We start from the raw sequence: 27,330 nt of genomic DNA, 5'->3' as shown, positions 1-27,330 counted from the left end.
GCTTTTGCATATTCATACTATCTTTCATTGCAGTGAACCTTGCATTGGTCCTATGAAAGGCTGTGCATAAATATTTCCCTCAAGTTAGTTAAGCTGAGGTGGCCTGTTAGGCTTTAGGGAGAGGAATCTCTCAAGGCTGGGTGGTCCTAGTTTGGATACAGCAGTGACTTCCCCTTGTATCACCCAACTTGGAAGGGTTTAGTGGGTGTGAAGGGAAGGAAGGACATTCTCTGAATGATTTCTAGCTGGCACGGTCTGGAACCATCATTGTGGATCTAACTCTTCAAGACCAGATGAGCAGAAGTGGTAAGAGCTCATGACTGAAAGGGATCTGTACCCTTAACAGCCCTAGAGGGTCTGGTGAGTCACTGGTCAAAAGTGTTAAAGAGTGACATTTTTATTAAGGGTTAAACTGTCCTTCTGGTGAAGAGGCATGAATAGTTTAAGAGAAATTTTCTGTGGAAGATTATAGTTAAATACTGCTACAGATTTACAAATTGCCCATTTAAGGATAGGAAAAGAGGGCATGGTCATACTTAATATCCATATATGCCTTAGTCTGTATCTATAAGTTTAATGAAACAGAAGTACTCTATGACAACTCACTGTCATTATTTAGTCCCATTTATTTTGAAAATAAATATTTTTATGAAGGTCAGGTACTTGTTTCTGGCTGGCAACTTCTTCTCCACTTCACATAATGGAGAGCATTTCTTAATACCTGTGTTCTTTTCCTTGCTGATTAAACTGAACAATAAATTCCTAATTAGGAGGTCTTGAAAGTCCTGGTTTTGATGTTAGCTTTGCAAGTTATTCACTGTGGGAGGTGATAGGGTAGTGAGGGTGCTTCTGAGTCATCCCCAGTGCCCAAACTGCTGTGCAGGATATAAAAGATGTGTGCAGGAGAAGAGAACTAGTCAGATTTGGAACCTACTTTTACATCACTGTTACCCCCAAGATGACCTCAATTCATTAAAAAAGTTATTTCTTGGGAAGTGTCTTAAAAGGTTGTTTGAACTTAAAGCTCAGGCTCAGTTGGTATTCAGACCATACCTATTCTCTACATTATTTGGGGCCATGCTTTGAAGTTTTCTCTTTCTCCTGGGTATTTCAGCTAATATGGTTCACTGCAAAATGAGAGCACAGAAAAATACAGTATCATCATATTACTTGTTTCAGGCTTGAAATGCAACAAGAAACTCAAGAAGAAAATAGCTCTTATTACAAATTAATACAGAGCTGTAATAAAATCTTGAAGACAAATATTTGAAAATTGTTTTAACTTAGTAATTTATATTGTCTTTTCTTATAATATATGCATTCCAGATTACACTATGAAAAAATTTTCTTCTGTATTTTCACTATGTATCCACTACTTAGAAGATTTTGCCACTGGAGTATGTCAAAAGAGTATTTAATCAGATTCACCAAGTCTCTTTTCCGTACCTTTTCTCTCAAGTTTCACACATGAGCACACACACAGAGTTAAGAATTATCTTTGTCACTCTGCTGCAAGGTATGGCAGGAAATTCACTGTTGGCTGACTAATGCCCTGACCAATCCCAACAGCTTTGGAAGCTCTGTTTGAATGATACCTGAGAGAAAACTCAGCTTGTTCCTTCAAAATGTTCTGAATTTTCTACTTTTAATCCTCACAAATATTCCATATGCTGGCAGGACTGTATCACATTTTATAATTTGACATGACTACTGAGGTTAATTTCAGGTTGTTAAAGTATCTAGGCAATTTAAAAAAAAATGGTTTCACTGAAAAGAAATCTGAAAACAAACTAGATTTGAAAGTAATTTTGCAATTACAGTAATTTTTTTATATGGATCAGTTTTTGTATAGAGGCAGTGATTTCTCTGGAATCTCTGGACTCCAGAGAGAAAGTTGGTCTTTCTCCAGACTAAGAGAGAATTCTATGACATCAAAAGATCACATGGGCAACAGTTTCTGTTGATTTCTCTTTTGTCCTAGTAATATCATCCAGAGGATCACTATTTGCTCCTTTACCTTCCTATTTTGGGGTGAGAATATAATGAAAACTCCTTTACACATAATGCACAGTTCCCTTTTGTTAATTTTTGGTGCTCAAGATCCAGCTCCTCAGGTTAGTGGGCTTACAGCAGAAAATTCAAGTCTTTGTGCTTCTTGTGTGCCCTAGAGACAGTCCCAGCTAGAAAGGGAGTGACAAAATTCCTCTGATGTCGCATGTGCTGAGATACTCATGAAATTCATGCTGTCACTTCTCATATTCATTCTGTCACATGGGAAAGGTCCTTCTAAAAGCACTGCTGGAGATAAGGCACGAAATAAAAAGGCCTGTAAGCCAGAGAAAGCAAATTCAGATCAAGAGGATTTTTGTGACAGAATTGTTCCGTGCCCAGTGGAAGACTGTCAGACAGGCAGGTGTCAGCAGAGACAGGAGAGAATTGTCTATCAGTGCCCCAGCACCGTATTTAAAAGACAAGCAGTGCTTTATAGCAGTGATCTCATCTGCAGTGCAAAGCTAGATTTGGATATGAAGTATTTCAAACATATTTAACTATGGTTAAGATTTACCAAAATGTCTGTTTTTCTGAAAAATGTTTACAAGTGAGAAACACTTCCTATGTCAAAGTATCTCAATCAAGATACTGCTAATCAGGCATATATTCTTAAATGGATATAATAATATTTTTAAAAAGTCCCTTAAGACTTCTTGTATTTAATTCTAAGCAGCAGTATTTTGGTTTTTTTTTAGAATTTCCAGTTTTGAAATATTTTTGTAAAGCTCTGTTGCATTTTCAGGTTCAGAAAAAAGTGAGCGAGGGTTCTATTTAAACATCTATTAAATTCCCTATTTCTCATCTTTGTGTGCATGCAGTGTGTTTTGAGGGTGTTATTTTTATTGCATCTAAAATATTTGTTATTACATTTTTAAGGCAATTTTTATGTTATGTGCCATAATGACATCTATTGCAGCAAAGTGAGACAATATCAGAGAGAAATCATTAATATTTCCTAGATTCCAATCTGGAACTCAGAATTATCAACAATGCTTCATTGGTTTGAATGCTTCTGTCTTACAATATTTTAGAAACTCCATACTAAAAATTAAAATGGTATTTAAAGTCATCTATAATAAAAAATTTGAAACTAAACTAAACTAAAGTCAGTGTATGTGTGCATATGCAAAGTGGTGCTTTGTTAAACCAGAATTAGGGAAAATAGAATAATATTTCATGTAATGTCTGCAGTTAGTAACCTGTATGAGATGAAAAGATGTGAAGACAAACTGACTGTGTGGGTGTTTGTGTGTGTACAAAAGAGAAAGGGAGATTACAAACTGGATTAAAAAAACCCAACTTCCACTGCCATCAGTACTGAGTAGAACTGCCAAAGATGCCAGCTTCATCATTTACTGCAGCTGTGCACCTGCAAATGCCACCTGGATTCTCTGTCACTGCAGCAGTTTCAGAAAAGTCTGAATATTCAGAATATTCAGCCACTGAGTATTCTCATGTTTTATCTACAAAATATTCTAATTACTTTTGAGGCTAATAAATGGCAGAGGGAGAAAAATGCCTCTAGGATTTGGCTCTGTGAGCAATAGGGGTTGCCGTGGTTAAGAGTAACTTAATCTACTGTGCCAACAGCTGCATCAGTAGACTGCATCAAGCAATCAAATAAGGATTAAAGAAAAAGTCACATTGGCTTTAATTGTCTTAGTTTGTCTGCTTGGCTGGCATACATTGCAGAAAACGATTAATCCAGGCTGTTGCTAACAAAGAATAACCTCGGAAAGTTTAGTGTTTATGAGCAGTCCAGCTGAAATGCAACTTCCCTAAACTTTGCATTTTCTATAATCAGAAACCAAAATAATATTATATCACTGTTTTTTCTCAGGGAATAGCTATTATATATTAATACTATTGACATTCAAAAGAAAAATTACCTGTGCTGTAGACTTAGATTTATTATAAATTAAGTCATAACACTGATGTCTGCTGAACAGTGGAAAATGGGAGAAAGCAAGGTCTGACTATCCAATCAAACAAGTTATGGCAGCCAGCTATTGGCTTGGTGATTTGAGACTACATGGATTGACAATAAATGAAAGAAAAATCAGTAGGGAAGACATGAAAGGTTGCAAGACTATGCCTACATAAATGCAACAAATTTTCTCATTGCTCTGTACATCTCCATAGTTCAATCCCTTGGCCATCCTTTCATCCTGAAAGGTCTGCTGAATTTCTGAGAGTGAGGTGAGCTGTTCTTTTTCACACTGGAATCTTTCTTATCTAATTTGGTCATATTTTATTTTATTTTATTTTATTTTATTTTATTTTATTTTATTTTATTTTATTTTATTTTATTTTATTTTATTTTATTTTATTTTATTTTATTTTATTTTATATTTTATTTTATTTTTATTTTTGCAATCAATCAAAGACCTGGAAGCAGAAATAAAAAGTCCCCAGCCAGTTTCCTAAGAGAGCCATAAGGTTTCATTGGTAAGAAGGTTAATTTTTGTGAAGGACCTTGCAAACACCAGGAAGAAACCAGTGTAGTACACAGGGAAATACAGAGCAGAATGGAGGAACTCAGTGAAGAATAACGTATGATAGGCTCAACACATCAATTAAATTTTTCACGCTCTCCAATCTTTCTCTGGGGATCATAGGGAATATGTTATCACAGGATATGCAGTATCATTAACCATGATTGAGCAAGATTAGTGCCCAGATAAAGGTTTGACCTGTGCTGACAGAACCCAAAGCTGGTTTTACCTGTAAATAACTGGATGATGGCCAAGCATCAGGACAACAGGAGGATTATGGAAAAAAATAGGGTTTATAAAATAAGGTGTTAATATTTAGGTAGTTTCTTAGGTTATATTTGAGGCTTAATTAAATCTGCTATAAAAACCTGAATTTTAAAATGACCCAAAGTCATTTAAAAAGACCCAACAAGTGAAAAAAACCCCAAAGGCTCATGGTCTCAATGTCACAGGGTCAGAACCAAATGAAACATTTATTTCTCAGCATATCACAGAGTCTACAAAGAGGTTTGTGAACTCGTTTTGTTCACCCAAATTCAGCAAAAAGTTTTGAGTAAGAATGAGAAAGGACACTCTTCCATGTGAATCTTTCCCTAGAGCTGTGTTTGTCATAGACACTGGGCCACCCTTAAGCAGTCCATGCAGCAGACACAAAATTTCATATTCGAATGTAACTAAAAAAATCAAAATAATTGCACACACTTGAATGATAGCTTTTATTGAATATGGAATGGAGCAATGTTACTACTTCCCATGGAAGCCCCTATAGTTTTTTAAAATAAGGTTTTACAACAATATTCTGCACTGTGTGTACCTTGTTAGCTTCTAGGCATTGTCACATAGAGCTGTTTGTACAATGGGATGACTTCTTTACATTTTGTCATATATGAAAAAAATTACACTTAAAGCAATTTCTTGTAATTTTGCTTTCCAATGTGCTTAGCAGAAGATAATAAAAAAGGAGAAAAGAGTAAAACCCAGTTTTAACATGTGACTTTGAGGACTTGGTGTGCTCAGTGCACTGTCAGAAGGGCAGCATAAAGTGGTATTTCCTTCACGATTACCTACGTGATGAAAAAGCTTCTCTTAAAATATAAAACAGCTCTATCAAGGGTACTTATCCAGGTCCCTCTCCTCCTCCATTTTTGACAAGGACTATCTCCACAAAAGCCTTTGCATTTCTCCAAGAAGACAAATTGCTATCCGTTAAGCTGATGCACACGTACATGCACAAAGATGGCTTTTGCTCATCCACTTCATAAACATAGTAATGACAGTGAATGTTTTTTTATGGTTTGAAATAAATTTCTGAATGCTGATTAAATATATTTCTGTGGCGAATGCTGATTTGCATTCGTCCTTTACCTGCCACAGTTGGTCCACTTACTTTCTCCTATTCCCAGGCAAAGCCAAACAGTTCTGAGGCAGCTTAGTCTGAGGACAAGTATTGGAGAAATGAAGTTTTCTGCTTGTTGTGCTTGCAGAATGCAGATCTTGTAATTACCTTCTAATAAAACACTATGGACAAAGAAGTTCCACTGTTAAAAGGTGAAATAAATAAAATGTGTTGGATATGGAAATAATTTTGTTATAATTTATTATTATATTATTGTCAGAGCTTAGGTAAATAATTCTTATAAATTATATCATACAGTGAATATACAATTAAAGAGTTTGTTTTCTTGTTTTTAATCCCAGGGAAGATCAAAATAAAATTTTAAATCATGCTTCTTGCTCCTTTTTCAAATGATCCTTCCCTGTTTTTTCAAGAAGCAAAATTCAGAGAAAAAAATCAAGGTTCACTGTTAAAACTATACAAAGTCACTCAAAGAACTGGCAAAGACCCATAGAGGAGGGTGAGCCCTTGAAAACGTTTTCTGCAGTACAATGCCTACCACTTACATATATCCACCAAAAAGATTGAAGAATATATAAAATATGTGAGATACAATACATGCACCAATGCCTGTTTGCAGATGTAATCACTCATTTGGAAGCCTCTGTGCTAGCCACCTATTTACAGTTGTGTCTATACTTATGATAAAATGTAGATGTCTTTATGGTTCTGTTCAGAAAGTGTTGACTTGGCCTTCACTAAGAGTTCCTCTTCCAGAACAATTATTTAAATTACATGTATGAAGTCATTGCTGCTTTTCTACCACTAAGATATGGGAGCCAGATAGTCTCCAAATCTGGGAACACAATTTTTATTTGTCAAACGCACCCTGAGGCTCTGAGAGTGTGCATCTGTCACAGCTATAGTGCAACTGGGTGGGTCTGACTGATCGTGATTGAGTAAAGTGCCAACATAACTGAGTAAGATTGAGGATGACTACACCGATATGCTTGAATTGGCATTAGTATTAATGAACAGGACAGCACATATCTTGACATGAGTAAGTGGTCACAGCCTGGGAGTGTGGAAGTGAATATTAGCTCACATGACTTGGTGTAACTCTGCATGGGTGTACGTGTGGCACATGAGTGATTACTGGAAGTCAGTATCGGTGGGTGGGAGTAGCAGTGTCACTTTATATAAATGAGTATCCATGACAAGGGGCAATTTAGTTTCTGCCTAAAGATTTCCTGTTGGTAAAGAATAACCTACCATCTCCCAGTGACAGAATATCCACTCCCTTCAGGCAGTTACTCTTTCCCATTAAGCTGTGGTATTTCTTAATATTTCTGAAACTACAGATATGTATCACTCTGATTAAGGTTAGAAAGCGATACTGTCTTTAATCTCGGTTTGAATCCGAGCCTTCATTATTGTATAATTTGCTCTGTTTCTCTAATAGATGATATCTGTTTCCTGATTGATGGGATATTATCTCTCTTTCATGCTCCCTGTCAAAAGAGACTTCTGAAATTATTAGAGCATAACACTATCTATATGTACGCACACACATTTATGCATGTATGTATGTATGTGTGTATGTATGCTGTCCTTAAAAAATAATATGACTTCAGAAGAAAGTAAATCTAAAGAAATAAACTTGATTTCAGGGTAGTAGAAACCTCTTCATGCAGCACTAAATTTACAACTGGAAACCTAAATTTGAAATGAAAATACTAAATTTACAACAGAAAATTTTTGTGAGGGTACCTTAGCCCTTTTGAAACTGCACTGGAAAGAGCTCCTTTGTAAGTAAAAGCTCCCAGTTTTCACCCAGACAATCTGTGGCTCACATCCATCCTGTCTGCAGAGCAGGGCAGAGCTGAAGCTGCAGGAGTTAAAGAGCAAGGTTTGCCCAGCTGCTCCCAGGAGTGAGCTGGGCAGCAGCTGCTAGCACTAACCAGCAGTCAATCTCAAATGCTTCTAAATCAATTGGACACTCTTCTGTGCCAGCTCTGGAATCAAAATGCCTGGTATGGATATGGGATGAGTATGCATGGTCATGAGATTCTCCTTCCAGGCATGGTGATGCAGTCTCCTTCTGTGGACAACCCCTAATATCTAGAAAGAGTCAGGAAGAACTGATTGCTCCTGATGCTCCTGCTCAGGGTATGGCTCTCTCAAACCATTTTTTCCCAACAGAAGCAGATACCCACAATCTCCTTTACACAGCCCAGGATTAACAGTAATCTTTAGATTCTTTGTCTGCACTGCGAAAGCCAAGAGTGTTAAGAGCTTCTTTTTGGTTAAGAAACAAATGCATAAAAAGGTGTCAAAACAATTACGCAAGATTTTCAATAAATGTGGGTTTTGCAAAATGTTGCAAAAGAAAGAAGTAAAGCAAGCAGGTCCAAACCTGACACCACTGACCACAACTCCTCTCACCACCAAATGTCAGGACAGGTATACTTCTCCTCCCATTATTCACATGACATAATAAAATTCATACACACTCTTGCACTTTTTATTATTTGTAATACTCTCAGAAATGTCTCTCTTTAGTCAACCATCATTACTGTGAGTTTCTTTAAATCATAATCTTCCAAATTCTGTGGAACACAGCAACTATTTGATGAAAATTAAAGTTAACAGAGACTGAAAGTAGGATTCTTTTCTCATAGTAGAAATCCTGCTGTACCAACAATTACTTTTAGTGAGTCCTATGACAAAATATTTGTGCTTGATTATTCACATTCCAATATTTTATTTTCCCAAATAAGACTGAATTTATGAATATTGTAGTGCCTGTATATTTCTTATTGAGAATATGGACCTACATTATATTCTTGCAGCCCTCAGCCATAGAGATCTCAAATGGGTAGGGACAATTTAAGTATGTTTTCTCAAATTAGTTTCACTAATGCATACTTTGTTTTATTGATGATTTTTCCCCTGTTGCTTCTTACAAAGAATGTGAATACGTGTCATGATGAGGCATCTGCAGACCACCCACAATAAGACATTCTGCATCTCCCTTTCCTTGCCTGGTATTCCCCTAGACAGAATATACTCAGCAGAAGGGAGGTAATGGACATTTTTTTTAATCCTTGGTATTTAAAAACTTGACAATAGGAATAATACAGAATACACAAGTGCTGAAAAAACATTCCTTTTACAAAAAGTGGCAAATTGTTCCATGTGACTTCCCATTTACAGGATGTATCCACTTTCTTAACAGTAATTTTCAAGAGCCATTTAAATAAGTGACCTTATAAATAAGACTCCATGTAAATCATGAACACCATCATGCAGGAAGATGACAGATTTTATGGATTGGTCATGGCAAAAATGGCAAATTTCACAGTTTGTCATGCACTTATGGAGATGGCTACAAAACATAAAGTCATTTATAGTGATAAAAAATGATACTGAAAGGATACAAGTTTTAACAAATAGAAATCATAAAGATATGTGACATTCTGCCAATGGATTTGGGAAAGATTGTTTTAAACTGGTGAAAGACATAAAGGTAAATAAAACAACAAAGAGTAGTTGTGGTGACTTCTGTCAGAAAGAAAACAAAAAATACCATAGAAGAATGCAACCACTTAAAATCAAATTCAAAGTGCTTGAAGTAGTTAAATTTGCCCAGAAGCATTCAGTCCATGTGCTGTCATGAGCTCTGATGCGTAACATAAACACAGAGGAACAGTGCAAAGACTTTTTTTAAGCCCACATAAATGCAAGGTATTATTGTGGAACATAATAAAAACTATTCTTATGGTAACAAAGTTGTGTAATTAAAGCTGCCTTCTGAAGTGCAAAATCTGATCCAGCCATCTGTAACCATTTCACTTCAGTCTGTGATATTTTCTGGTTATTCTAAACAGAGCTGAACCTTAGTGTCTACTTAGGTGGGAAGCCAATAGGCCAGTGCATCTAAAAAGTGTTGGCTGGGTTTTGGATTCCCTGGCTTGTGACTGGTCTTTCTGAGACTGCTTAAATGTTCTTTCCATTAGATCAATATTACTGACTCTTGGCAGCTGTCTTGATTTTGACTCCCCAAACCTAGAATTTCTTTTGAAAATGTGCTGATGCTCAAACTTATCTGGAGCAGGTGACTAGACAAGATACCTTCTGAAGCTCAATCCAGCTTAAACTGTTCCATGATTCTCCCTGAAACCTGTCTGAAGCCCTATGTGTCTGGGCTGAGCTGAAGTATTTCTGTATGCAGCAGCCACCTGGTATGCTGAAATTATAGAGCTCACTACTGTTTTGTGACCTTTCAGCAGAATTTACCTAATTAAAGAGATTCAGAAGTATAACATATCTGAAGATAAAAGCAATCTTAGGTCAGCCAGCAGTGAGACAGCAAGATAATACCACAATTTCAACAGCAGGTGAAGAACATGTTATGAAGCAAAGTGAGGCTCAGGTGAATGTACATCTTCTGACAGGATCCAAAGATACGGTGATGAAGTGTTTGGAAGTTCAGTATGTTCACTAGACAAAAAAGATTGCCTCCCTGTAATTTTCTTTCCAAAATATAATGTGTCTTTGAAGCTTAAAAATCTGCGGCTTACAAATTTTGCATCTCTATCAATTCCCCAAAGGATTTCATCTTAGTTAATGACCTCTAAAAAGGCTGCAGAACAAGACTAATGTGACATCTGCTGCAGCAAACTTTTTTCAGTGAGAGACATAAAGGTACTTAGTTGGAGAACTTTTTCAAGAGACCATCACAATAATTTGGGAATGTAGTAGGCAATTCACTACAACACACTTTCAGGAATATGTTTAAGACAATGAACAGTTAGTCTGTAAATAAAAAAACAACCCATTTATTAATTTTACATACTTCATAAACATGATAAAATGCTTCTGCTAATGTTCTCAAGATATAATAGAGGACCTAGACACAGTGTTCTATAGTAAACTGGATTAATTTTACAGTGAGGGTCCTTAATTCAGTGGTAGTACCGTGAAAATTATGTGGTAGCATCTTGAAAATTATGCTGCATTTCTTTTAAAGTAGAAAATAATGTAATCAGAATGTGTACTTTATTTTTACCATATTAGTTTAATTTGCTTTCTTTACTGTTTCAGACTTGCAAAGCTGAAAATTTTGGAGACTTAGGTTTGATGGCTTTTTAGCCATTTTCTTACAAGGAAATCTCAACTATCAGACATGTTAAGATCTGTCTGCAAAGATCTCTTTGCAGGAATATAGGCAAGCAAATGAAAATCATTTTTTACAAAATTAATCACCATTATTACAGCGGCACTTGTACAAATTCTCACCATTAAACTTCCTAGATAATCTCAAAGAAAGCAATAGCACAATGTTCACATGATCTCAAGCAATTAAATCAACATGATTTAATGAACTACCTCTATTTCTGAGCCACAATAATGGTTGCTTATAAAAGAGGCAGGATGCAGACATTACTGTTTTGTATCTGGCACATGGAGGATGAGGATGTAGCTGCAGCAGATGTGCCGTGCACACACTGGGTGCCTGATTATTGTGAGTTGGGTGTGTGCTGAGCACAAGCTGAACGTGTGATTGTCAAGTGCATGATGGATTGTCATGTAGGCACATGGTAGGCACCTGATTGTCCCAGGATATCAGGGAGAATTTCTTAATGGAAAGAAATTCTTAATTATCGAGCATTGGAACAGACTGCCCAGGCAGTTGGTAGATTCATCGTCCTTGGAGGTGTTCATGAAATGACTGGAAGTGGCAGCTAATGCCACAGTCTAATTAACAAGGTGAAAATCAAAGGTTGGACTCAATGATCTTGGACATCTTTTCCAAAATAAATAGTTCTGTGATTCTGTGATTAGCATGTGATTGACATGCGAAACCCTTGTGATTGATGTGTGATGAGCACAAGATTAGCACGTGCTGGCCACGCAATTGCCATCTGTGTGCCCAGGGGATGCGCGTCTGCGCTGGCACCGCCCCAGGCTGGTTGACCTGGTGAGGCAGAACCAAGACCGTGAGGCAGAACAAGAGAACTATCAAACCTGTCTTCAATCAACTGGTTCTCTTCTAGCTTGTTGCAAGTACAATATGAAATCTAGTTGTTTGAAATATGGAGGCATATGGTAATGCATGTTGATTATTGACTATTAACTGTTCATGCACTGGATAGGGAGAGCAAACTCAAAGGAAACTTTAAGAGAAAGAACCTAGAAGTGACAAACCTAGGGGAAGAATAATAAAAAAATGGTATGTACAGTCAGCAAAAATAGCTCAACCCACCTGCAGTATCTTGTTACACTGCAATAAAACAGCTACTTCTCCTTGGGAAAAAAATAGACATCTGATTCACATTCTGCAGAGCTGTGATCCTTACACAAATTCCAAAAGACATAATTTCAGCAGTTAATCATCAAATTTTGTTTTGTAGGTTTTCATAAGGCTCAGAAGAGCTGCATGAGGGTGTGTACACATAGATCCATATATATATATAGAGAGAGATAAAAACACACAAGTGTAAAGATATAAAAAATGTGAACTTAGATGTAACCTCTAACTCCCACAGCTAGAAATAGATTCCAAAGTATTTCCCAGAGTGACAGTGTTGCATAGGTAGCTGCAATATTTAAATTGACTTGTGAGGAAAAGGAAGAACAGGTTCCAGACCCAAGGGTACCTTTGCAGAGTGAAATCATAAAGGTAATGAACCTAGTTTTAGTGATGAATACAGACTGCTATCTTTCATTCAAATTGAAATTACTGTCACCAAAATCTATTCTTTGTGCCATTTTCAATTCTCACTATAATTATTCTCAATAGTATTAGGTACTGAAATTACAATTCTTCATATGTTTTATAAATCATAGTAGTAGACTTGAGTATTTTGACCTTTTTAATATTCCTTGGTTTGATTGGCCATTGTGCCTATCTGTTCCGTATATCCCATTATTTTACTGCCTCTCTAACCTATAGGGAAGGGGATGAAGCAGTTGGCCAATGAAGATGTAGGATATTGTAAAGGTCAAAGTACTAACATTATTCCTAAATATTTCAGAGCATACTTTAGGTATTAAAGTTCTGACTCCAGTTTCTCATACCTAATAGTGAGAAAAGAACAGAAAATAGTATGAACCTCTTTCAGTATGTTAAGTTGGCCAAAATCAAGGAATTATAATTATATTAATTATAATTATATAATTATATTAATAATAGGGAAACTGTAGCACACTTATTGCAATTATATTACTGAGTATTGGCTCAAATAATTTCAGAATTATGCATATAAATCAATACCTAAAGTATGATAAGAGCATTATTCTCCTGCCTTGGATCCCTTTCTCTGAGCATAGGTAGCTCATATTAGAAAGTTTTTTTCAGATGTGTAGGAATGTGGAAGAATTATTAATAATTTAAGAGATGAATGATTATGCTGTATCTGTGTGGAGTACTGCCCAATGGACAGTATTTAACAGCAATGCATAAATGTAAAGTGTTAATGGCCTGCTTACCTCCATGTCTGAAAAAATCTGGACAAGACAGGATAAAATTTGAGTGCTTAATTTTATAGTTCTTCCCCTTAAACTGGAAGCAGAGTGTTCCACTACTGTATTGAATCTGCTTCTACAAATTATTTACTCCTTTTTCATGTAACTTACTCAGATTATTTAAACAGAGCAGCTGAAGCTTCTGTATGTTGATTTGTAATGATATAGGATCCAGAACTCCCATAACACAGCCAGGTGAAGTGGTAACATGTGATGAAGCCTTGAAAGTACAAATAAGTAGGCACTGTGATATACAAAAATCTATTAGTGCAGAAAAACACTGTAGTGTCACTAAGTGTCAAAATTATGGAAAATATATTTCCTTCCCAATACAAATGGAGTCACTCCAGAAAGAATATTAATACTGCATGATGTGGATTCTGGTCTAACAGCTCTTTTTAAAATGTTGACCTTTGTTATCATAAGGCTGACTAAAATCCACATGCAGACACATAGTCTCAATTGCAATAAAATCTTCTGTGTGAATGTAATATGCAGGACCATGTGTGTTTTAAGGCATATTACCACCATCTTATTGCAAACTGTGTAGGCATGTGTCTTTCAAAAGAAAAACAGTTATTCCAACTATTCTGCTAAAAGCTCTTACAATAATTTTCTAAATTTTCACTTAGAAGGAGTACTTGTAAAATTAGAGATCAGATTATCATCAGTTTGAATTTCAAATGTCCAAAGAATATTTAAAACCTATGTAACCTAAATCCTAAAGTCAGGCCACTTGATCTGTACTTGAAATATATATGACAATCTAGAAGTTAACAAAACCAGTTTGGGTTACGTGACCTTTCAGTTGAAGTCCATCATTCCAAATGATGAGCCAAGAATTTCAGTTTTGCAGGAAATAATGAAAAATATCTGTGCCCAGGACTTTTCATCCACCATTACAAACTTGCTAACTTCAGCACTCATAACATCTGTGCTCAGGATGAATTGCAGTATGTGACTAGAACACCTACTGGAGTCTTTCTGGAAAGTGGCACTTTGTACTCCATCAGCTCAGAGGAATGGTCAGTTATATGCTGTGACAGATTAAGAGAGTACATTATCATGAACATAATTCATGTGATATTTCGTACTCCCTTTCTGTTTTCTTCTGTTTCTCTCATCCTAGAAAATTCAACAGGGATTCTGTATCAGCTTAAAAAACATAAAGTGATGTTTAATCTGGATTTTCTTTGCCATCACTTATCCCTCTGCATCTGCCTTTAGTTTTAGGTAACATAAAGATTGACTTAAAAGGGCATACCTGAGGTGTTTATGATGATCTTTGCACATTGATTTAATATAGTTTATCAAAGTTTCAGGACTGAAATTTGATTTCATGAATCCAGATAAACATTCTATACAGCAAATGATGAGGGAACAGTGACATTTCCTTAGCAGGAAAGTGTGCTGAATTCCTATGAAAGGAGAAGGAAGATGCATGAATTAACCCACAGCTGGTTTAGTGTTTTAATGGGGAGGGGTGACAGTTCTCCACAAGCCACTGAACAAATATCAATATACATTATTCAAGGTACAGTCATCAAGGAAAAAAATGAGTTAAATGTAAAGAGAAGTGTAGTTAAATGAATAAGTGGAACAAATTACCTTCTAGTAAGAATCCTGTGCAAAAGGGATTTCTCAATACATGAATAGAAGTGAGCCTTGTATCTGATGATGCTATTGAAGTTACCAAATACTGCCTGAAGGGAGATCTTTGAAAGAAACGTTTCTGATGGAGACAAACATCCCTGTTATTACTTGGTGTCAGTGCCACATACCCACAGGACACTAAGACAGTCAGGGCCAGATGATGCCATTCTTCTTGCCTTATATACAGTGAGATTTCAAGCAGCAGGGACAAAGGTGTGTGCAGACTCACCAAGTAGCACTCAGCCAGTGTGTTTGTCTCAGCATGGGGCCAGAGTAAGTGACAGGACATTAGCAGCACTGAAGTCAGGGCCAGGGCACCTACACCTCTACACCTGTAGATCGTGGTGCTATAAGAACTAAACCAAAGGTAGGAATGCTCCCCTGCATGTCTGGATGTGTGATTGAAAATTGTGGGAACCTGCTAGCCACCTACCTCTTCCCACAGAGTTAGGGGACAGGCTAAATTACTCAGGATTCATCAAGTTCAAGAGTCAACAGCTGACAGCCTGTGTTTGTGTATTTTTCTGCAGCATTAAAACATGTGTCCAGGTAGCAGGAAAACCATATTTATTGTCAGTCTGGGGAATATTTGTCAGAATGTAACACCTTTGCCATTTCCCTTTCATACTTTTATTAGGTGCTATATATATAAGCATAACTTTATAATTAAGTAGATTGTGGTAATAGACCTCGATTTCAAGGTTGTAGTGCCCTTTTAATTCCCTACATGATGTCCTAGTCTAAAAGACGTTAATAGAGATGTTCTGAAGTTGAAAAGAAAAGTGAGGGAAATCAGCATTAAAACTTAGTAAGGTCCTAGGTAGTAAAAAGCCTTTGTGCAGAAGATTGTTCTCCCACAGAGAAACAGAATTTTCTTTTAGCCTTTACAGTCAGATCTCACACAGTTGAAATATCATAATCAAAGCTCTTTGCCGCCTTGTGTTGAATCTACTGTACTTGAAATCTTTTTATTAGTGAGAAACAGTGTTTCTATCCTAAATAATATGATGAAAGCATTCAAAATGTCAAATGAACTTTCACCAGCTAAAAATATCTCCACTTTTTACTATTACAATAGTAGAGGGAATTGCCTGTAGGTGACTGGAATGATTAAAAAGGAATAGAGAATATACAATGGTTGCTCCAAAGGGACTGTGAGAGTTCATCACACTGTCAGGTGTCACTGTTACTTTTATCCCCAATTTCCTAACCAGGATGGTGCAGTACTTTGTTCAGGACAGGTTTGCACTGTCAGGAAAGCTAGGATTTTGTTCAGACTCCTTTGTCAGTTGCTTTTAGCTTCCACTTGTTTTCCTCTCCAGTCTTTCCTACTTGAAGGTAGTGTTAGCTTACAAATAGCTGTTCCACAAGGGAAATGAGCCCTACCAATTGGTGTATGTCGGTCCATTATTCAAATTTCTAAGAAAATGACATGTTTGAAAATTTATAATCTGTAATCTAAGTAAATAATTTTGTGCATATCTCTAGTTTTCTTGGCATAATGAGGAATAGAGTTGGTTACTGGCAATATCTAAAGAAAAATAATAAGTAAATACTTTTACAGTGACTACCACTATAAATTGGTAGCTTTTTGAAACAAGACCTGTTTAAAGCCTTGCACGTTTCCTTTCGGTAGGACATTACAGTATCCTAGTATTTAATGCTTTTCCTAGCCTTAAAAAGTCATTAAGAATAAGATATTTCAAAATGTCTCATCAATGAGCTTATCTATTGACATAAACAGACTTATAAAGATGAGAAAGGTTCCTGCTCATGGTAGCTGTTAAGAAGAACTTTGTGATATTGCTTGTTTTCCTATTAAAATGTCACTGGATTCTAAATAACTTTAAATCACCTCATACAGCTGATATCAACAAACCCACCAGAAAAACATACTGGTAAGTGGTTCATATATCTGTGATCAAATGCACTTAGAATATGCCAGGCATGGACTAAAGAGTCATCACCAAGAAGCAAATAAAGAAAAAGAATACCTAGTTCCTTCCATTAAAAGGACTGTATTCCTCATGTGTTCTCCACTGAGACATAAAGGAATAGAGGTCCGGAATGGATTTAATTTTGCACATGAGTGAGACAGAACCCAGAAGGAAAGCATGGAAAGGAAAGTGGGGAAGAAAATAGGAGCAAGGAAGATTTGTCACGTGGGTTTTTAAACTGTACTTTGGCTCTTAGTCAACTTGCCATAGGGGAAAGTTCAGGAAAACCTTGGCTAGAGATGGCTCTGCCAAGTCCCTGGTGAACTGTGACTTGGCATAACTAGCTGGTCACACTGCCATCCAACCATAGGCTCTCTGCTAGTGACTACTGACAGCAAGAGACAGATCTCTTTGTGTTGCTCTGCAAGGACCTCCTATTGCTTACACAGATCTTCACACTATCAGGAGGTTTTGGAAGTAGAGCCAGAATCATCCCTTTCTGCTTTTGGAAACTCCTCTGGTCAGGGAGGGAAGGTGCTGAATCTTATTGCTGGGCAGACCCTAAAAAATTTAGTCTGCTTCAGAAGATGCAGCAGCAGTGTGTAGGGTTTGTGTAGAAAGGTTTTGGCAGTGGAGGGGCTACAGGGGTGACTTCCTTGGGAAGACTCCAGAAGCTGTGCACAATATAAGCAGCTTTAAGACCTACTGCTGGACATGGCTGAACCCATCAGTGACACTGGAATTCTTCTGGGATAACACATTTAAGAAGAGCTGCTACAGTAGCAGGGAGAGAGGAGTGAGAAGATCAGATGAACAGCCCTGGAGACACCAAGGATAATTAAAAGGGAGTGGGGTTGTTGCTCTGAGAATTAAGCTTCCTGATATTGTTTTCATTGTTTCTACCTACTTTCCCAGGAAAGCAACTATAAACTTAGATGTTTATACATTCCATTAAAGAAATGTCTTTTGATGGTCATTTCTTACAACCAGTGTGGTTGGGAAGGTGGTAACCTAACGTTCCAACCCCTGGTTGTTGTTGAGAATCTATAAATACCGAAACAACAGAATAAAGGGCTCTCTTCTTTTATCACACATTGAGCTGTGTCTGTGTGAATAATTTTGTGTCCAACAGTGACATGTGGTGAGGTCTTGCTGGCTCCAGAGCAGTGAGCTTCCCCTGCAGTCCTTGATGAAGACCATGGTGAGGCAGGCTGTTCCCCTTCAGTAGTTCCATGGTGGAGCAGATGTATACCTGCGGATTGTGGAGGACCTCACACTAGAGCAGGGGGATGTGTTCTGAAGGACACTGTGACCTTGTGATTGGACCAGGCTTCTGGCAGGACTGGTGGACCTGTGGGGAGAGGAACCCATGCTGGAGAAGTTTTGCTGGTAAGGCTTGTGACCCCATGGTGGAGACCTCTGTTCCTGAGGGACTGCACTCCGTTCTTAGATGGACCCACGAGCCTATCATTATATTTTCTCCCATTTCCTAGTAAAGGTGGGAAGGGATAAGGAGACTTTGTGGGCACCTGGTGTCCCCCCAAGAGCAACCAGTCCCTTATCTCTTAATGGACATGTGACATTATTTAGGGAGATGTCTGTCATGAGGCCACTGATGGAGTGCCAAAGTGCTTAGTAGCACAGCTACCCCAGAAAAGCCTTTCAAAAGGCAGTCATTATTTTTAGTTAAGAAAGGTAACTGTTTTTACTTGATGGTAGGAGACCCACACATCCTAAACTCCTGCATCATTCAGTTCAGTATCCTTTTTTAATGCTCGTAGTGCTCTCTCTCAACTAAGCAACATTAAAGTAACTGCTTTGTTGCCATTATTTCAAAAAAGCTGAACTTAGTCATTGTAGCAGCAGGCAAAATTTTGTAAATAATTAAGTCAAGGAAGGCAGTAGTGCAGAGTATTCAACTAAAGTCAATTAATCACAGAATCACAGAATAGTCAGAGTTGGAAGGGACCTCTGGAGATCATTTAGTCCAAAACCCCTGCTAAGGTAATTAAAAGTATTGGAGATCGGTCTTTAAGAATGCCATGTTTTAAGCAACATGAAAAGTTTTCAAATTTCATTCAATGCCTACAATAATCTATTAAAAGGAAGATTCATGGCACAGAACACCAATCACTCACTTCAGGTAAAGAATAACGATACAATTTTATGGGTTTGAAAATTCCCCTGATAACCACCAAATATACACTTAGTGTGTGTTCTTTGATGAGTAGTATTAAAACTTGTCAAAATGAAGAGGATGATGAACAGAAAATGGTCACCATATCCTTAAACACAGGGGATCATACTATTGAGTGACGCTGGTTTCTCTGTTGTCATTGTCCTGAAATTTCAAAGTGATGAAGAGCAACTGTTTTAAGCAAGTTCTTTAATGTTGCAGAAATGGGTGAAATACATCAAACAGGATTAGATTTGAAGTACTAGCAGCTTTTCCTTAACAACAGCATATAATTACCCCATAATTTAAAACCCACATAGCTATTGGATGTTGGAACTCAAAGCATATAGAATTTCCTCTGAATAAATACAATTATATAATTACATGCGATGTGTAAAAAAAGCTTTTAAAAGTTTTTACATTTTGTCTTTTTGATTGTTTGCATTTGAAAAGCTTACAGAAACTATGAATATGACTATCTCTTTATCATAACTGCAAATTTACCAGGAAAGTTCCTCACCATTATGGGACAGAATTCATACTGTTGGAAGCGGCTTTTTCTCCAGCTGGAATTATTTCATAATAATTATTTTCTTTCCCTATTTGTCTTAAGTTTATGTGTACAAGTTGTCACTTTTGTTCATATATTTACTTTGATCAGGATTCTGACAACCTTCTTTCATAAAGCAGTGTGCTATTTTGGGAACACTGCCTCCAAGGTGTTTCTTATGGACAGAATGGTTCAGCAGAGGAAGATCAGCAGAATTTGAACATCTGTGTCACAGCTTTGCTTCCTCCAATAAAGGTGAATGTGTCAGAGTTCTCATCTAATTCTTTGGAATGATGAATACATTAAATATTACATTAGGATTTCACAGGTAGATTACCTGTGAAAGTAGCATGTTTTTTGGTTTGTCTATTTGTGTCATAGCTATATCCTATGGTTATCCAGTTAAAAGTTAGTCCTGCAAATATTTTGGCATTTGTATTATCCCAGGATTCACTGAATCTAAAAAGAAATTCCAGTCTAAGTCATGGCAAACATAGAAAATTATAACTGTAATAATTCTTCTGCAGTTGTGTACCAATCCAGGATTATTTGTTTATAAAATTTAAATTACATAATAATAAAAAATTATACATTAATAATTTTTTTCCATCTCAATTATCTTGAGATGAATAAGAAAAAATGAGACAGAAGTTATAGTCTAGTTGGTATAGTCTTTTTACCAACTTGTCTATAAAAAGCCTGAAGACTCAAGCTACACAAGTTTGTTAAAAGGACCACACGAGTATGTGCAAATACCAAGTGTGTCTTGACCTGTTTCTTGATAAGGAAACATTTACTCGAAATATTAAGGTCTTTAGCTCTTTTACTAAAAAAAATATTGTAAGGTTTCCTTCCTAATGCTGATCCACAGGGAAAAGAATCCACATTGTTTAATTGTGCACCATGTTTAAAAGGACCAGTGCAATCTAAAGATCTTGCTTACATTCTGTTTCATGTCTTAAACTATGTCCTTGGGTTGTGTGCATACACAATAATGAACTGCTGGAAATCTACACACACAAAAAATGCAACATTGTTAAGGCTGAAAAACTTCTAGAAAACTAACAGATCTAGTATATTATAGAAAATATTTTTACTCCTTATCCTTGAAGAGCACAAAGCTATAAAATTTTCAAAGATTTATCAAAGCAAAGATGTCTCCTAACCAAGCCTGGATGCACATCTTCAGATTAGGAAGGAACTGATAGATATCTTCATTAAGAATTAGCATTGTCTTCTGATAATATGAAAAAATAATTTTAAAAATCAGTCCTCTTATTGGTTTACTATTTAGTTTGGTGTGGTTTACATTTAATGATTCTGTGTCTTAGCCAAAACTTGGAACTGTTTGTATCATGACAATGTTGTGATATCTCATAGTTAAGTGGTGCTAGCAGAAGGGAGAAGACTGAAAAGAAAGCAACTTTGGACTAATATTTCCTCTATCTGCAAGGTTCAGGTCCCTGCTTGCTTTGATGATCTGCTCATTACCTAGTGGGCACACAACTTTTTCATTGCAAAAGAGAACAGCTTTGCATTTAATTTTTTAATCATTCAATTTTCATCCAAATACAAGAACACTTTCCCAGCTGTGTGGGCAGTTGCTATGGCTGATTAAAGCTTCAGTCCCTCAAATAGATTTATTTAAAAACTATTAGAATTATAATAATTATTGTTGTTGTTGTTGTTGTTACTTCCTCCTCATTCCATTGTCTCTTGCTATATTTTATGTCAACAAATGATCAGTTGTATGTCTTGCCTGTCTTGTTAAATCTGCTTGTCTCTCTCTTGCCTGTGCCCTTTTGCTTTCATCTCTCCTTGCTGCAGTGCAGAGCACTGGGTTTAAGGTGCCAGGTAGGATTAAAGGCATCCCAGGGAGAATTCACTTTTGAAGTGGCAGAAAGTAAATGCTTCTTATCAGCTCTAAGTGCTCCCTGTGTCATTGGCTTTCATGGCTGTGGCATGTCATTTGTAAAGATCTCTTATTTCTGCACGCTGTAGTGGAAAGTAATCTGTCAGCTTTTTACCAGTGTAACAATTCACTGGCAGAGGCTGCTCTTGATGGATAATAGTGTCTGATTAGTGGGAAATTAGTATCATCTACTATTCCCATAACAGCAGAACACATGCTTAAATATAATTTTAAAGTATATTATACAGTTGTCTGGCTGATTATATTCTGTTTTTACAAACGTGCCATCCCATGGCTGTGCCTTCTTTTCTAACCTATGTGTTTCACCTGCTTTAGGAAGGGCAGTGATCTCAGGAGTGAATGGATTATTGAACAGCAAGTCCCAGCTACTAGCACTGTTCTCTGATTCAGAAGTAGGTTGTCCTGGACACACTTGATGAAGAAATTTATAAGGAACACAAATATATGGTGAGTAAGTATTTGATGTACAAAACCCATTGAATTTATCAACCTCCTTTGACAGGTCTATGTTGCCCATGAATATTTATAGGTAAAGCATGAGTGAACTCTGAAAGATTTAAATCTAGATTGCATTGTTAGTTTCCCAGGTTTAATGATATTTTGTTTCATTATTAGATGAGAGAACATTCTGTTGTTATACAACATATTCCAGCAGATATCCAATTTTGTTAATGGTCATTTACACAATTGACAATCTTTTTCAGAGACCACGTTCAAACATTGCCTATAAAAATATGATTTTTGAGAAGAGAAAGCTGATGTTTTCCAGCATTACTCCTTTCTGAAAATAAAGAAATGGCATACACAGAAATAAACTTAGTCCAGTAACTTCCTCTAAATTTCAATTATTAAAGACACAAAACTGATTGTGCTTCACTTATAATGGTAAAACAGAGAAAACCTCTTTATAATGAGAAAACACCTGAATTTTTCTTCAGTGACCAATGACAAGCTCCATCATTTTTTGAATGTCAAAAACTAAATGAATTGAGAAAATCATAGGAGCAGAATGTACCAAGTAAAAAAATCTTGTGGAAAACAGCTGCTGTTAAACTGTGCTAAGGAACACAATCAAGGTTTTCTAAAAAAAGAAGAAAAAATTGTAGAATTTAATTATGTAGGTTTAAGGCTCTAGAGAAAGCCAAACTTATTTTTGCATTATTCTGATTTTCACAGAATTGTAGAAAAATCTGGATTGGTCCTTTGGAAAGGGACCCTAAAGACCATCTCCTTTCAGCCTCCTTGCCATGGGCAGGGACACCTTCCACTAGACCAGGCTGCTCAAAGCCCCGTCCTTGAACACTTCCAGAGGTGGCCCATCCCCAGCATCTCTGGACAACCTGTTCCAGTGCCTCACCACCTTCACAATAAAGAATTTCCTAATCTTCTAAATCTTCTCTTTGAATTTGAATCCCTTATCCCTTCTCCTGTCACTCCATGCTCATGTAAGTGGTGGTCTCTGTCCCTGTTTCTTGTAGGCTCCCCTCAGGTACTGGAAGGCTGCAATTAGGTCTTTCCAAAGCCTTCTCTTCTGTAGGCTGAACAGACAGGAATTTTATTAATTAATAATTAATTGACTAATTTATTATTTCTGAAATTAATTTAATGCTATTGAATGATACTTTATTTATTATTGTTTTCAACTGCCATTTTAAGCTTCCTTGTACTGCTAAACTTTATATACAAAGAGCCCAAATGACAGCATTAGGAAATTTGTATACAATTCAGGTTTAACTCTTCTTCTTTTCTTTAAAAAGTAAAATTTTTAGAAGGTGATCTGACATTCTGTTGTATTTCAAATTATTCTTTTCTATATATTTTAAGCAATCTGCAAATGTAATGCCTGTGCTACCCACCTTTTACCCTCATCCATCTAAAACTTCAACCTTCATATAACTTTGAATTTCTTTAATATCTCTCTATATTTTTTTCCATTAGTGGCAGTTCTGGATGACTTAAGTTTTACAGGCTCTTAACTTTTCTAACTTGGCTGACGTAGTTTCTCAACAGTGACAAACTTGCCATGCATCAGAAGATATATATATGTTTGGAAAATTTAGTACCAGCAAACCAATAAAGTCTCTCCAGAGAAAAGCTTGCCGAACATCGCACAGGAGCAACGCATCAATCAACTTCTTAATGCAGTCACTTTACTGCTTCCTTCTTTCCCTTTAATTATTTATTTATTAATTTAAGGAACTAGGCCAGGGGAAACAATTATTTCTGTAAAGTTTTATCTTTAAATTATTATTGTTCATTCATCTCTTTATAGTTTATTTATTGTTTATTTTTCAAAATAGGGTTGTTTTTCCCTAAGAAAAAGTGAGAGAATTCTTCAAGAAGATTTTTTTTTGGGATTTTTATTTTTCTTTTAAAGAAATGCAAAGAAAATCTAAAATTGTAAGGATATATTTTATAATTAAAAGCAAAAAGCAATAATTGCAACCAAATTTTATGCATGTACAAATTAAAGATATTTCTTTAGAGACTTATTTCTTTTTCTTCATTTTGTGTTGATTTTGTTTATAAGGTTCGGTCTAAGAAGAGAAAAGAAACCTTTTCTTGTGAATAATTAAAAATCTCCAAACAAACAACAACGTATTAACTGATTCAGAGAGATGAAATTTATTTCCAGCATATTCTTGCCAGCTTCCAGATGTTACACGTGTACTGTTGCAGTAGTAATTAATGCTAAGAACAGCCAAAGAAATGTTAAAAATGGACAAGAAAAATTAAAACTAGTGTTGGAAGAATTTGGACATGCTTGTAGCAGTAACAAGATAGATGATGTCTCTGTGACCCACTGCCCTGCTATTTGCTTTTTCCATATCCATAAGATTACTGGGAATTGTTTAGTTGACTTAACTAGTTATTTTGTCACCAGACATGATGTTTGCTGGTTTCCTAAGGAAGTGTAACACATAATGAGTATCTTCTCTCTCATCTTCATGTAATTACTCATACATAGCATTTAGTGTTCATCATGTGAGACACAGAAACAGTCCATGGAAACAGATCAGAACACAGGTCTCCTCTGCAGGTGTCCTGATTTGTTGACTGGGAAGAAGTTACATTTTTCATGCTCCTTTTTTACAGACCAAACAAAAATACTGAATCATTATTAAAAAAAAATAATTTCAAAGTCACAGCAGGAGACTGAAAATGTGTGACTGCTTGAAAAAGTGTGATGCCTTGTAGGGAAGAGATGCAAACTTGAGTCCTCCCATGCTGGGGACACTTTACAAAGGTCCTCTAGTCTCTGAACTAGAGAAAAGATGGAAGTGCACAGGCGCTTCTGTCTTGTTTCACTTTAAATGTTTTAATGAAAGCATTTCTGCCCTCTGTGTTGTCTACAGAAATTACTCCTGATATGGTATTGGAGCTAAGAGATTCTGAAGATCCTGATGAGACATATTCATGGTCTTGGTACTGAACTGCTTTGGTGTGTTAAGGTGACAGAAGTCCTTAGTATTTATATAGGCAAAGAAACTTTATAGGGAATTTAGGAAATTCTATTGATGAAAGCTGGGATATGTATAGAATTTAGTCACCCAACAGCTTACTGTTTTTCAAAAGACAACTGACACTTTAACACTTTTCATGACAAATCTCATCTAAAAATATTCCAGATAACCTCTTCACCCCATTGCAGCCAATTGATACTTTTCTACTGATTTAGTTGCTTTCTACTTCTCTTGTCAGCTAACACTCAAACCATATAACTTTGTTGTCTAGAACATGACAGGTCACATGTAAGGTCCAAGGAAGTCAATAGCCCTCTTTCAAACTACTTAAAAGGGGTATAGATACAAATCTGAGCTTATAGTTCATAGGGAAGCTGACACATAAAAAGTAAGTTTATTCTTCCTTTTTATAGAAAAGGAGCTTCACAGGAATAAGTCTCAGATGTCAGTGCCATGGTATGCATGAAATTCTGAATGCAAGTGGGTTTTCTCTGTACATAGAATTACAGTACTCAGAAGAGGCACCCGAAAGCCACTGGAAAATGGAAATCAACATTGGAAAATTAGGTAGCAGAACATGCTGCCCTTGCATAATTGGGTTTCTCATCACTATCTACAAGCACAGCCAGTGTTTACCAATGCGATGCTGAAGGATGCAAATATTTGCTCCACAAACAATAGGTGGGCTTTTAAAGACACTAGTTGAAGCTGTTGAAGTTATCTGATTAGGACTTGTGTGCCCATAAAAGTGCAGAAATTAGAAAGAAGGCTTGCAAACGTATTCATAATGAGAAAGGGGAAAGGGGTTGTGTTTGGGACATGATTAGCTGGTAATCAGTAAAGAACAAACTGATTATTAGCTGTTCAATTCCTGTCAGTCTTAGGGGATTCCACTCAGTGGCCTAATTAAACTGAGTTTGAAGTCCTCACATCTCCATTCAGGGCAATTTCATTATAATATTCAGTTCTTTGCATGAGCTTTGCCTTCCCTCTCTTTAATCATATGTTTTGCATTTGTGTAACACCTTCCCTGATTAGTTTCTCAACAGAATTAGCTTCTGATAACTGCATGGCTTATGAAAGCAAATGTCACATATAAGACAATCCAGATATTAGAATATTTTATCAGCACCAGAATTAAAAAAAAAAAAAGAATTAACTAACATAAGCATTTTTAATTAAGATTTTTATTAGATGGAAAATTATTAGCTCTTAAAAAGCTAATAATTTCTAAGTTACGAAGTTGGATGTATTTTTTTATTTTAATTGTTGGTTTTCCACCATGTGCATGGCTATTAATGGGTGTGGTTGACTCCAAGAGGACAGCCACAAAGTTGAACTGAGGATCTCAGCATTACAGCCCAGCTGAAGGACCAAGTGGTGCTGTAAACAAACCTTAAGATAACTGGCCTGTCCCTTTTCCAGCAGAGGGCCTGTGACATGTATGCACCAAGTGCTTGAAGAAAGATGGATAGGCTAGTTTAGTTCTGGAATATTCTAAATATTTATTTCCCCAATACTAGAGCTTTATTGATGCTTAAAAGACAACTTGGTATTTTTACCTTCAATTATTTGGTGTTTCCCTCTCATCTGTGCTTTCTACTTGTTGATGGAATCTGGAAAAAAAAGACAAACTCAGAAGAAATGAAGTGATGCAGACGTATACATTATCATGCCATGATGATATACTGGAAACTCGAGAAGACAATTTATGCTCTATTTCTTATTTGACTGTTATGACCCTCTTTATGCAAACTCAACTTTTACTCCTGGCTTCTGGTTGTGGTGGGGGTTTTTTGTGTGTTTTATGTTTGTTTGTTTTTGACCTTTTTTATAATTGGTAAAAATTCAGACTCAGAAAGGAAAATAAATAAATAAATAAATCCCAAATCTTCCTTCCTCTGGAAGCATAATTAGGGGATTAGGGGTATATGTTAGGTTTAAATGGTGGATTTTTTAAATGAAGGTGGTAGCTGGTATTGAATTCATTGGATCTTCCTATGCCAGAAGTTGTGGATGTAAGAAGGATGGGGAGTGTAAGCCGTCTCAGAAATTGTTGCAAAGTGTCATATCCCAGAACTGTGAAAAAACAATGCAAAGGCTTTCATGGGGAGTGGGGGGAGGGATTTTTTGTTGTTTGCTTGCCGATGGCATATTTTCTTTCATTACTGTTCCACAAAGTGTAGTTCATTCACATCAGAGGG

The 27,330-nt window shown here is 36.4% G+C and overlaps 1 long non-coding RNA gene across 2 annotated transcripts in view; it reads right to left on the bottom strand.

The window, feature by feature from the left end:
- Positions 1 to 14,860: 14,860 nt before the first annotated feature.
- LOC111924432 (uncharacterized) overlaps positions 14,861 to 27,330 on the bottom strand; it is a 33,919-nt gene continuing 21,449 nt past the window's right edge. The window contains exons 4-5 of one of the 2 annotated variants that reach the window (XR_015277752.1): positions 26,689 to 26,742; positions 14,861 to 18,354 (exon numbers count right to left, since the gene is read on the bottom strand). This is a non-coding gene — a long non-coding RNA (uncharacterized LOC111924432). Of the gene's footprint in view, positions 18,355 to 19,600; positions 23,201 to 26,688; positions 26,743 to 27,330 lie in introns of those variants that run through there. The other variant, XR_015277751.1, reaches the window with a different exon arrangement.

This window comes from Cyanistes caeruleus, chromosome 1, assembly GCF_971803275.1.
Source record: "Cyanistes caeruleus chromosome 1, bCyaCae1.hap1.1, whole genome shotgun sequence".
NCBI classification, from domain to species: domain Eukaryota; kingdom Metazoa; phylum Chordata; class Aves; order Passeriformes; family Paridae; genus Cyanistes; species Cyanistes caeruleus.
This window is presented reverse-complemented; position numbering and strand designations above follow the sequence as displayed.